The following is a 10197-nucleotide window of genomic DNA, read 5'->3' on the forward strand; positions in this document are numbered from 1 at the left end:
TGTAAGAGGGAGACAGGAGAGGGTGGGAACAGAGAGTAACCAGAATAAATTATAGAAAGTTTGGAGGTCTCAAATAATAAAAAGATGAGGAAACATTCCCATAGATCAGTGCGCTCACTCCTAACAAATAAACGATAGTCTATAGTCTATGCCCTAAAAATTCAGGCTAGTTGATTGGAATACATATGGCACTAGCCATGTACTGGAGTGAGTCTGGAGAGTAGGTCAAGGTCATGGGAATTCTCATCTCTAGGACCTAGAATGCTGCTTGACCCAGAAGTCATGCAGACTCCAAAGCAAATGAATGGAAGAGATGCATTGTAACATCTGAATGCAAATTGTAAAAGAACAAAGAGAAATTCAGTCCTGAGGGCAGAGAAGCAGGGAAGTGATGCTGAGGCTGAAGGAGCTGGAGGAGGAGGAGGAGTCGAAGAGGGGGAGGAGGAGGAGTTGGAGATAGGGGAGGAGGAAGAGGAAGAGGGGGAGTTGGAGATGGGGGAGGCTGCAAGGCTGTTCTATGTTGCTTTTATGAAGAGCAAACGCCCCATGGGACCTCAGTTGCCTGGAAAACTGTCCAGGGCAGGTAGGTATGGATCCTGGGAGAGCTGTGGAGAGCCTGCAGACACGGGTTTAACCTGCTCAGATCTGGGTTTGAGAAAGCCGATGAAGTGGGAGCAAGGAGACTGGCCGAGGTAGGGGAAGGAACTTCAGTGAACCAAAGAAAGATGCCAAGTGCCACCCAGTGGGCATGGGCATGACGGGAGGCTGGGGCATCTCCAGGTCATGGTGATAACAGCGGGGACCAGCTGGAGAGTCCGCTGGTATTTTTAGTTGGGTTGCTGGAGATACAGCACCACACCTTGACAGATGAGAGACAGCAGGAAGGTCAGTTTGGAGTGGAGATTAAGCTGAGTCTACTCTGGTAGGAGGTGTCCCTCACCTCCTCCAACCTCCCCACTGTGGCCTGCGGCCCAGGGCGGGTCTCTGCTGGAAATAAAGGCAGGATCAGGGGAGGTAAATAAAGGAAGAAATAAATAAAGGCTGGTGCCTTCTCAGTTATGGGAGAACATAGGTGCTTGAGAATCAGAGAAAGCTTAGTAGGCATCTACTCAGATCTGTGTGTTTTTGGAAACCAATCGAATAAAACAATGAATTCTGAGTCTGACTCCCATCTTGCTACTTTGAATCCCGTGGCTAAACTCACTGGCTAATTAGGTTTTGTTGTGGTGGTGGTTGTTTTGGGGGCGAGTTTAATTTGACACTGGGGTCATCTGGAAAGAGAATTTAGACTGAGAAAAGCCTCCATTAGATTGGGCTGTGAGCATGTCTGTGTGGCATTTTCTTGATTAATGACCAGTGTGGGCAGCCCCTCCCTAGACAGGTGGTCTTGGGTTGTATAAGAACACAAACCATATTCGTAATTTTGGGGCTGGAGAGATGTCTCAGTGGTTAAGAGCACTCACTGGCTGCTCTTCCAGAGGTCCTGGTGGGATCTGGTGCCCTTGTCTGACGTGCAGGTGTAAATGGAGATAGAGACCACACATAACACACACACACACACACACACACACACACATACATAGAGAGGGGGGTGCACCCTTTCCTTCCCAAGTTGCTTTTGGTCATGATTTTTCTCACAGCAATTGAAAGTAAATTGAGACCCAAGGAGAAAGCTTTCTATTTTTCAGTCCATTTTCCTTCCTTCCTTCCTTCCTTCCTTCCTTCCTTCCTTCCTTCCTTCCTTCTTTCCTTCCTTCCTTCACCTATTCATTCATTCATTCTCTTCTTTTTTTTTTTTAATTTTTGTTTTTGTTCTTTGAACAGGGTTTTTCTGTGTAGCCCTGGCTGTCCTGAAACTCACTCTGTAGACCAGGCTGGCCTTGAACTCAGCGATCTGCCTGTCTCTGCCTCCAGAGTATAGGGATTAAAGGCATGTCACCACCCAGCTTCGTTCTTAGTTTCTAACCATCTGTGATGAGGGTAAACATAAGCAAAATATGTTACATACATGTGTGAAAGTATCGCAGTGAAAACCGTTCTTTTGTATATAATTAGTGTAAGTTAATAAAAATGACTAATAACCCCCGATTGTATGAGTTCCTTCCCAGTTCTCAGTGGGTCCCAGTGTCGTTTGGGTGAGATGTGACCTGAAGTCCAATGTAGACAGTTATGCACCAGCACAACTTAGATCACGGTATAGTGCATCGGAAGCCAAGCTCTGGAAGAGATGAACTCAAACTCAGCGGGGCACCTAACTAAGGTTGCCCTATCAGCATAGTCAAGAATATAAACAATTTGAGTCTATCCTACTATTTGCCATCTCCCAAGCTCTCTTAAAATTTTGAAAAAAAAAATGGGGCTGGAGAGATGGCTCAGCAGTTAAGAGCACTGACTGCTCTTCCAGAGGTCCTGAGTTCAATTCCCAACAAGCACATGGTAGCTTACAACCATCTGGAATGGGATCTGATGCCCTCTTCTGGAGTGTCTGAAGAGAACAATAGTGTACTCATATACACAAAATAAAAAATAAAAAATATTTTGAATTAAAAAGATTTATCTTTTGTGTAGGTACATTTTGGCTACATATATGTATGTGTGCCACACTTGTGCCTGGTGCCAGTGGAGGCCAGAGGAGCTGGAGTTAAGAGTCTTATTGAGTTATTCAGGTTGACCTCAAACCCATGACTCTCCTGCCTCAGCTTCTCCAAAGCTGGGATTGCAGACATGTAATAGGATACTCTCTGCTGTGGCTGGCTGCTTGTTCCCCATCTAGAGACTCATTCACATTGATACACTGTTACTGTTGTTGTTATTTCCTTGTCAAGTAGAATTCCATTGTGGGACATATCAAATACACCTATACATTCTACTGTTACCGTCTGGCTGGGATGCCTAAGGCACAGTTGCAAAAATCATGTATGTATTGAGTGTGTGTGTGTGTATACACTGTTTCCTCTTTCACAGAGTGTTCTGGAGTGATTCAATTCTGTTATGTAAAGACTCCTGCTAGGTACTGTGACACTGACCAAAGAGGCAGACAGATCAATTTAGTGTGGAACTTACTCATCACAGAAGCATGTGCCTGACCAGCAGCAAGATCACGTGGACTCCTAGATTTTGGATCAGAAAGTGTCTTAGCTACTATTCTATTACTGTGAAGAGACACCAAGACCAGAGCAACCTATAGAAGAAACCATTTTAATTGGGGGATTGCTTACGGTTTCAGAGGTGAGTCCATGAGCATCATAGTGGGGAACACGGCTGCGGGCAGGCAGGCATGGGGATGGAGCAGTAGCTAAGAGCTTACTTATTATATATTAATTCACAACGTGGAGGCAGAAAGACTGGGCCTGTTGTAGGCTTTAGAAACTTCATAGTTCAACCCCAGTGACACGCCTTCCCCAGCAAGGCCACGCCTTCCCCAGCAAGGCCACGCCTTCCCCATCAAAGCCACAACACTTTTTTTTTTTAGGTTTTTCGAGACAGGGTTTCTTTGTGTCGTCCTGGCTGTCCTGGAACTCACTCTGTAGACCAGGCTGGCCTCGAACTCAGAAATCTGCCTGCTTCTGCCTCGCAAGTGCTGGGATTAAAGGCGTGTGCCACCACTGCCCGGCTTTTTTTTTTTTTTTAAAGCCACAACACTTAATTCTTTCTAAAACAGTTCCACCAACTAAGGACCTAGCATCCAAATATATGGGTTTATGGGGCCATTCTCCTTCAGACCACCACAGGGAGAAAGACGTATTTATGGACTGGGACAAATGTGACTGTTGTGGTTTCAGTGTACCTCACTTACCTTAAGATACCAGATGACTAGGCAATCATGGGGTCACACCTCAATACAGCTACAGTTGTGTCCAGGAGACTGTCCCCTCATATCTGAGTGTGCACAAGACTGAGAGTCTCAGGAATGCAGCTTGGGTGGAGAAGCCTAGTCCCTCAGGAGCTGGTATGGGAGGAAGAGTTGGGAACTGCCTTAGTGCTCCAGCCCTGCCACCTGCAGCTTGAAGAGGATCGGTTTACGTTCAGATGCCTCTGAGGCCAAGTCAAGGCATACACAGGATGCCATGGTTCTGAGCAAGTGACAGCCAAACCTTGAGACTGAGGAGAGAAATGCATGTAATAGGATACTCTCCTATCCTACTGTGTGTGTGTGTGTGTGTGTGTGTGTGTGTGTGTTACCCAATGCAGGTGTTTACAGCCAGAAAGGCCAGGGCTGTGGCTGGAACACTGACAAATTACACTTTAGGTCCCAAGGTAGGTGAGTCCTTCACACCTTTCTCTGGCGTTATAGCCGATCACATGCTTTCTCTGGATTACGAATAGTAGCCCTCAGTTCCGCTACAGAATGGACAATACTGGAAGTGGGGGCACCATCAAGTTTACAGGTGCTAGAGCTGAATGGCTTGCTATTTGCTGGTTCAAGTCCTCTACTCTTCCTGAGGCCAGCTTCTCTCTGAAGAATATGAAGAAAGTCGTCCTCACTGTCCTACCTGAATGAGAGCACTGTGGGGGAGGGGAAGGGAAGAGGCGGTAAATGCAGGTGATAGAGAATGAGGGAGGCTGGGTTTCAGGAAAATGGGGGGTGGTCAGGACACTTGTGCAAGGAGCCCTGGATTCAACTAGATTAGAAGCAAATATGCCAGAAGAAGAAGAAGAAGAAGAAGGAGAAGGAGAAGGAGAAGGAGAAGGAGAAGGAGAAGGAGAAGAAGAAGCAGCAAATATGCCATGGATTCTAAAATGGGGATTAGTATTTTCACAGATTTGTGTATAGCCTGCTTTAAAACTTATTATCTGGTAAGCCAGGTATGGTAGTGCACTCTTTTAATTCCAGTGTTCAGGAGGCAGAGGCAGTGGATTTCTGTGGGTTCGAGGCCAGCCTGGTCTGCATAGTAAGTTCCAGGACAGCTAGGGCTACACAGTGAAAACAAACAAATACAAATGCATCAGCAACAAACCTTTATATTGGAACTGGGGATACAGCTCAGTGGTAGAGGACTTCCCTAGTGGGTATGAGGCAAGTGATGTAAATTATAAGCCAAACCAAAACCATAAATAAAGCTAAACCCAAACTCAGTATTAAACTGTTATAGGAACTGGATATTTTTATGGCCTGCAACTTTTGGGGCCTCAAGATCATATACATTTAACAGAGGCCATGGCCTCTCTTGCTTAAAGGGCTCTCATGACCACCCCCCTCCCGTCCTTAGCAGTGTGCCAACACCCAGAAGTCCTGGAGCTCCGGCTGCAAGCCTGTTGTGCTGGAAGAAGGGTTATCCAGGCAGCTGGCAGACCCTCAAGCAACGCTATTAATAACCCCGAGTGCTGGCGTCTCAGTGCCTGGCGCCTCCTGCTTGCCCCTGTTGCTGGGTTTTTGTTTTCCTTCCAAGTATAGGAAAAACCATGATGTTCTTTGCTGCTGAGTTCAGTGGAAAGTGTTTTTGTTTTGTTCTGCCTCTGACAAGTCCAGAGAAGCCTCTGTGTCAGGGTTAGGGTTAGAGATTCCAGGTCTTCCTTAACTGAGAAGAAGGGCAAAGTGTGCCAACACCTAGCTTTGGTTTTCTCATGATTGTTTTGGTCTTTTGAAGAGATTTCATTTTCTTCTTCTTCTTCTTCTTCTTCTTCTTCTTCTTCTTCTTCTTCTTCTTCTTCTTCTTCCTCCTCCTCCTCCTCCTCCCCCCTCCTCCCCCTCCTCCTCCCCCTCCTCCTCATTGATACCCCTACTACTTCTACGATTACTATTTATTTATGTATACACATGATCTGTCTATATGTATGCTGCATCCCAGAAGAGGACATCAGATTCCATTACAGATCCTTGCAAGCCACCATGTGGTTACTGGGAATTGAACTCAGGACCTCTGAAACAGCAGACAGTGCTCTGAATGGTAAGCCATTTCTCCAGCCCCAAGAGATTTCTTTTTAGAGACAGGATCTATTATGACCCAGGCTGTCCTGAATTTCCCACCTCCGCCTCCCAAGTGCTGGGATTACAAGCAGGAGTTGCCATGCCTGGCTGGAAGAGATTTTTATCAGTCTGTGCTCTTGCCTGTGACCTTTTTGGTGACATCACGGATAAAGCAAGAATCCCCTGGATCATGTTCAGCCATGGCTCCCGGCCCTTCCCTGCTTACTTACTCAGCTCAGATGGACTCCTGCTGTTCTCCTTGATGGGTGACACGGATACATGTGCTGTGTGGTGGTCTTGTGTTTGTTTATATAACTTGCATTGCGTATCACATTCTGCAATATACTTCACATAACGATGTGTAGCTCTTCCTCTGTCTCTTAAATTACTACATACTACATACTACACACTACAGAACTTACCTCTGCCTCTTAAACTACCACATACTATTTTCATAGCATATGCACAACACAGGCTATTCAACATCTCTCGTTGAACACTGGAGATTTCTCATTGGTCCATTGTATAAGTAGTGCTGCGCTGAACACTGTCCATGGCTGGTGATGTTTGTTGGTTTGGAAGGTTGTGGAGCCTTTAGGAGGTGGAGCCTCACTGCAGGAAGTGCATCACTGGAGTCAGACCTGAGCCTTGGTAGTCTGGCCCGGCTTCTTTTCTGCTCTCCACTCTCTGACCTGCCACCCCCTGCTTCTGGCATGATGTCTTCCTAGCACAGCACACTGTAGTCCTCAGTTGCCAAAGGCAATGCTCCCTTAAGCTGTATCTTGTCAGACATTTGGTCACAGCAGAGACCAAAAGAAATTAATACAATGTTCAACTATAACCCATGTGATTAGAGAAACGAAAGTCAAAACCATAACAATGTACAATTCCACCCACTGGGACTGCACGTCTTCTTTTATGAATTTGTTTTTTTTTAAGCCAGGAAAATACAAATGTTGTTGAATATGTAAAGAAACTGGAACCCAAATCACTCTGCTGATGGGGAGGAGGTGACAGTTGCCTGAAGCAGGGTGTGTCTGTTTTTCAAAACAGGTATGGTTGGGATGGGGTAGAGCTCAGTGGTAGCCTGTTATGTGTGGGGCTCTGGGTTCAAGCCCCACAACATCTCCAAACACTGCAGCAGACACTCAGACAAATATTTGTGTGCTCACGTTCATTGCTTAATGTTTATATATTCACAACAGCCAAGAGGCAGAAGCAACACGCATGTTCGTCAAGAGACATGTTCATCAGTACATATGTGAGCAAAATGTACTGTGTGCGTACAGTAGTTAACCGTTAAAAGGCAACAACAGGGGCTGGCAAGATGGCTCAGTGGTTAGGAGTATTTATTGCTCTTGTAGAGGATTAGGGTTCGGGGTTCAGACCTCACACGGGGTAACTCACAACCACCTATAACTCCAGTTCCAGGGGAGCTGATGGTCTCTGGGCTCTGAAGGTACCCACATTTATGAGTATGTGTGTGGGGCTGGTGAGATTGCTCAGTGGTTAAGAGCACTGACTGCTCTTCCAGAGGTCATGAGTTCAAATCCCAGCAACCACATGGTGGCTCACAACCATCTGTAATGATATCTGATACCCTCTTGTGGGGTGTCTGAAGACAGCTACAGTGTATTTACATATAATAAATAAATAAATAAATTAAAAAAGAAAAAAAGAGTATGTGTGTGTGTATGAGAGAGAGACAGAGAGAGAGACAGAGAGAGATGTATGTGTATGTTAGGAATGTATGTGCATATATGTGTGAGAGCTGTGTGCATGCATGTGTACATGTGCATGTACACATATGTGCATAAGTGTGAGTGTATATATGTGTGTACATGTTCATGTGTGTGCGAGAGTTACATGTGTCTATGTGTGGGTATGTACGTATGCATATGTGTCTGAGAGATATATGTGTGCTTGTGTGTTCCTGTATGTCTGTGTGCATGTGTGAGAGAGATTTGTATGTGCATGTGTGTACATGTATGTGTATGTGAGGGTGAGATATGTGTGTGTGAGAGAGAGACATGCGTATATGGATGAGTGTGTACATGTGTGCATATGTGTGTCCGTAGGTGTGTGCATAGTTTTAAAGAAGCAGACCAACAAACTGATCTACACTTTCTATAGAGAAGAACCAAGCCAGGCAATTTTGAAAAGGGACAGAGTGGGAGGACTGGCTCTCCCTAATTTCAAGTTATAGCAATAGAGTCTGTGTGATATTGGTGAGATAAATAGATTGGGTGAAAAGGAGGCCGTGAGTTCAGAGACAGGGCTCCACATTGACTTTCAGTAAAGGGGGGTGGGTGGGGCAGGGATCAGGCTTTGCAGCAAGGGGCTCTGGAACAAGGCCTCCTGACCCATCCATACCTTGTATAAAATGAGGGTTTTTTTACATTTTTATTTTTGAATTTTATTTTTTCGGTGGAGGGTCAGGAGGTGGGAGTCATGCACGTGCCACAGTGCATTTGTGGAGGTCAGAGGACAACTTGTGGGTCCCAGAGGTGGAACTCAGGTCATCAGGCTTAGTGGCAAGTGACGTTACCTGCGGAGCCATCTTGCACGGTGACCATACGCAACTTGACTCGCACTGAATCATGAATTTAAATGCACATCATAAAACTGTGTACGTTTTAGAAGCTTAAGTGAGAGATCCCTTTGGCTTGTTTCTGTATTTGAGACAGAGTCTTTGTGCACGCGGCTGGCCTGAAGCTTGTTATGGACCTTGAACACACAGCAGACTTGTTTGTTTATGACAAAGCCTTACTATGTAGCCAGGCTGGCCTCACCAGTCCTTTTGCCTCAGCCTCCTGAAGGGCGTGGGCTTCCAGGCTCACACCCACACAGCTGCCTGCTCTTTCTTCTACAGCGTCAGTGCCAGCACCGGAAGTCAGACCTCCGCACATTAGCCAAGCGCTGAACTGCAGCTACCTCCCAGAGCTAACAGAAAAACTAACGAAAAAAATCTTAGTTTAGAAGGAGATTTCTTAGCTCTATCTAAAAGTAAAGTCATAATTCATAGAAGAAGAAAAGGAGGTGAGACTCCCAAGATTCGGACTGTTCACCTCCAAGAGGAAAACGAAGACATTTTCTCTAATTCTGTGATGAGAAACTAGCAACGAGGCAGAACTAGGATGATACGAACAGACGCGTCACTAAAGAAGATCGTTCACATGCATATCAGAGCGTGGAGTGGTGACCAACAATAGTCCTCAGGGGAATAAGATTAAAACAGTAGGTGTTAGACTTGGGCGCAGCTTAGAACAGACCACACCAAACCAAACGGTTCCACGAGGGGAGGGGGTAGAGGGCAAAAGGCAGAGGGCAAAGGTGGGGAGAGAAACGAGAGGAGATGGCGGAGAGAAAAGAGAGGAGAGAGAGAAGTGGAGGCTGGCCATGACCACGTGGGGAGAGAGGGAAAGGGAAGGGGAGGGGAGAGGGGACAGACAGAAGCTAGAGGCAAGAGAGTAAGAGAGGGGAGGAGGCAAGCAGCCCCTTTTATAGTGGACAGGCCTACCTAGCTGATGCCAGGGAACTGTGGGGGTGGAGTTTAGACAGAATGCTAACAATAGGGAGATACCGCTGTTAACTGTGTAAAACGAAAAGCTAAAGTCCTGACAACCCCAAGTGCTGACAAGGAAGCAGCACACCAAGGTTCTTAGAGTGGCTTAAGGGAATGTGTGGGGGATGTGGAGGTCACCTTGTGAAGGACAGAGTGTGATGGAGAGTAAAGGTGCTACGGGCTCCTGTGACTCCTCAGAGTCCTGATCTGACGTACACGGCATTAGATCTAACTTCTGGAACATCGGTGGGACAGCAAAAAGGAACAGAGACCAGGTTGCCTGTCTTAAATGAAGTTCTCACACGAGATGATGCGCCCTCCATCAGGCAGGGCTTTCACTGGAGAACAGTGACGGTGTGGCGAGATATGATTGGCCAAGGATTTAGGGCTTGGGATTGGCTCAAACGCTACATAGGTTTATGCGCTGCACGATAAACTTAGATGCTGCACAATAAACATCTTTCCTCGATGCTGGTCTCTGGAGTCTGATTTCCCGGGATTTGTCATGTGACTCTGTCACCTCTCAGCCCCCCATCCTCTGTCCTGTTTCCACAGGAATGCTAATTGGATCAGTGGTTCTCTGCTTCTTACAAAGTTAAGCATTCATTCAACCACAACCCAGCGATCCCGCTTTCTGGTATTTAAGTAAAACATAGACTCAGCTTTCCTCAAAATCCTATAAGTGAATATTTATAGAGGGTGCATTCATGGTGGCTCTGAACAG

Source organism: Grammomys surdaster, unplaced genomic scaffold, assembly GCF_004785775.1.
Source record: "Grammomys surdaster isolate TR1022 unplaced genomic scaffold, NIH_TR_1.0 239, whole genome shotgun sequence".
Lineage (NCBI taxonomy): Eukaryota > Metazoa > Chordata > Mammalia > Rodentia > Muridae > Grammomys > Grammomys surdaster.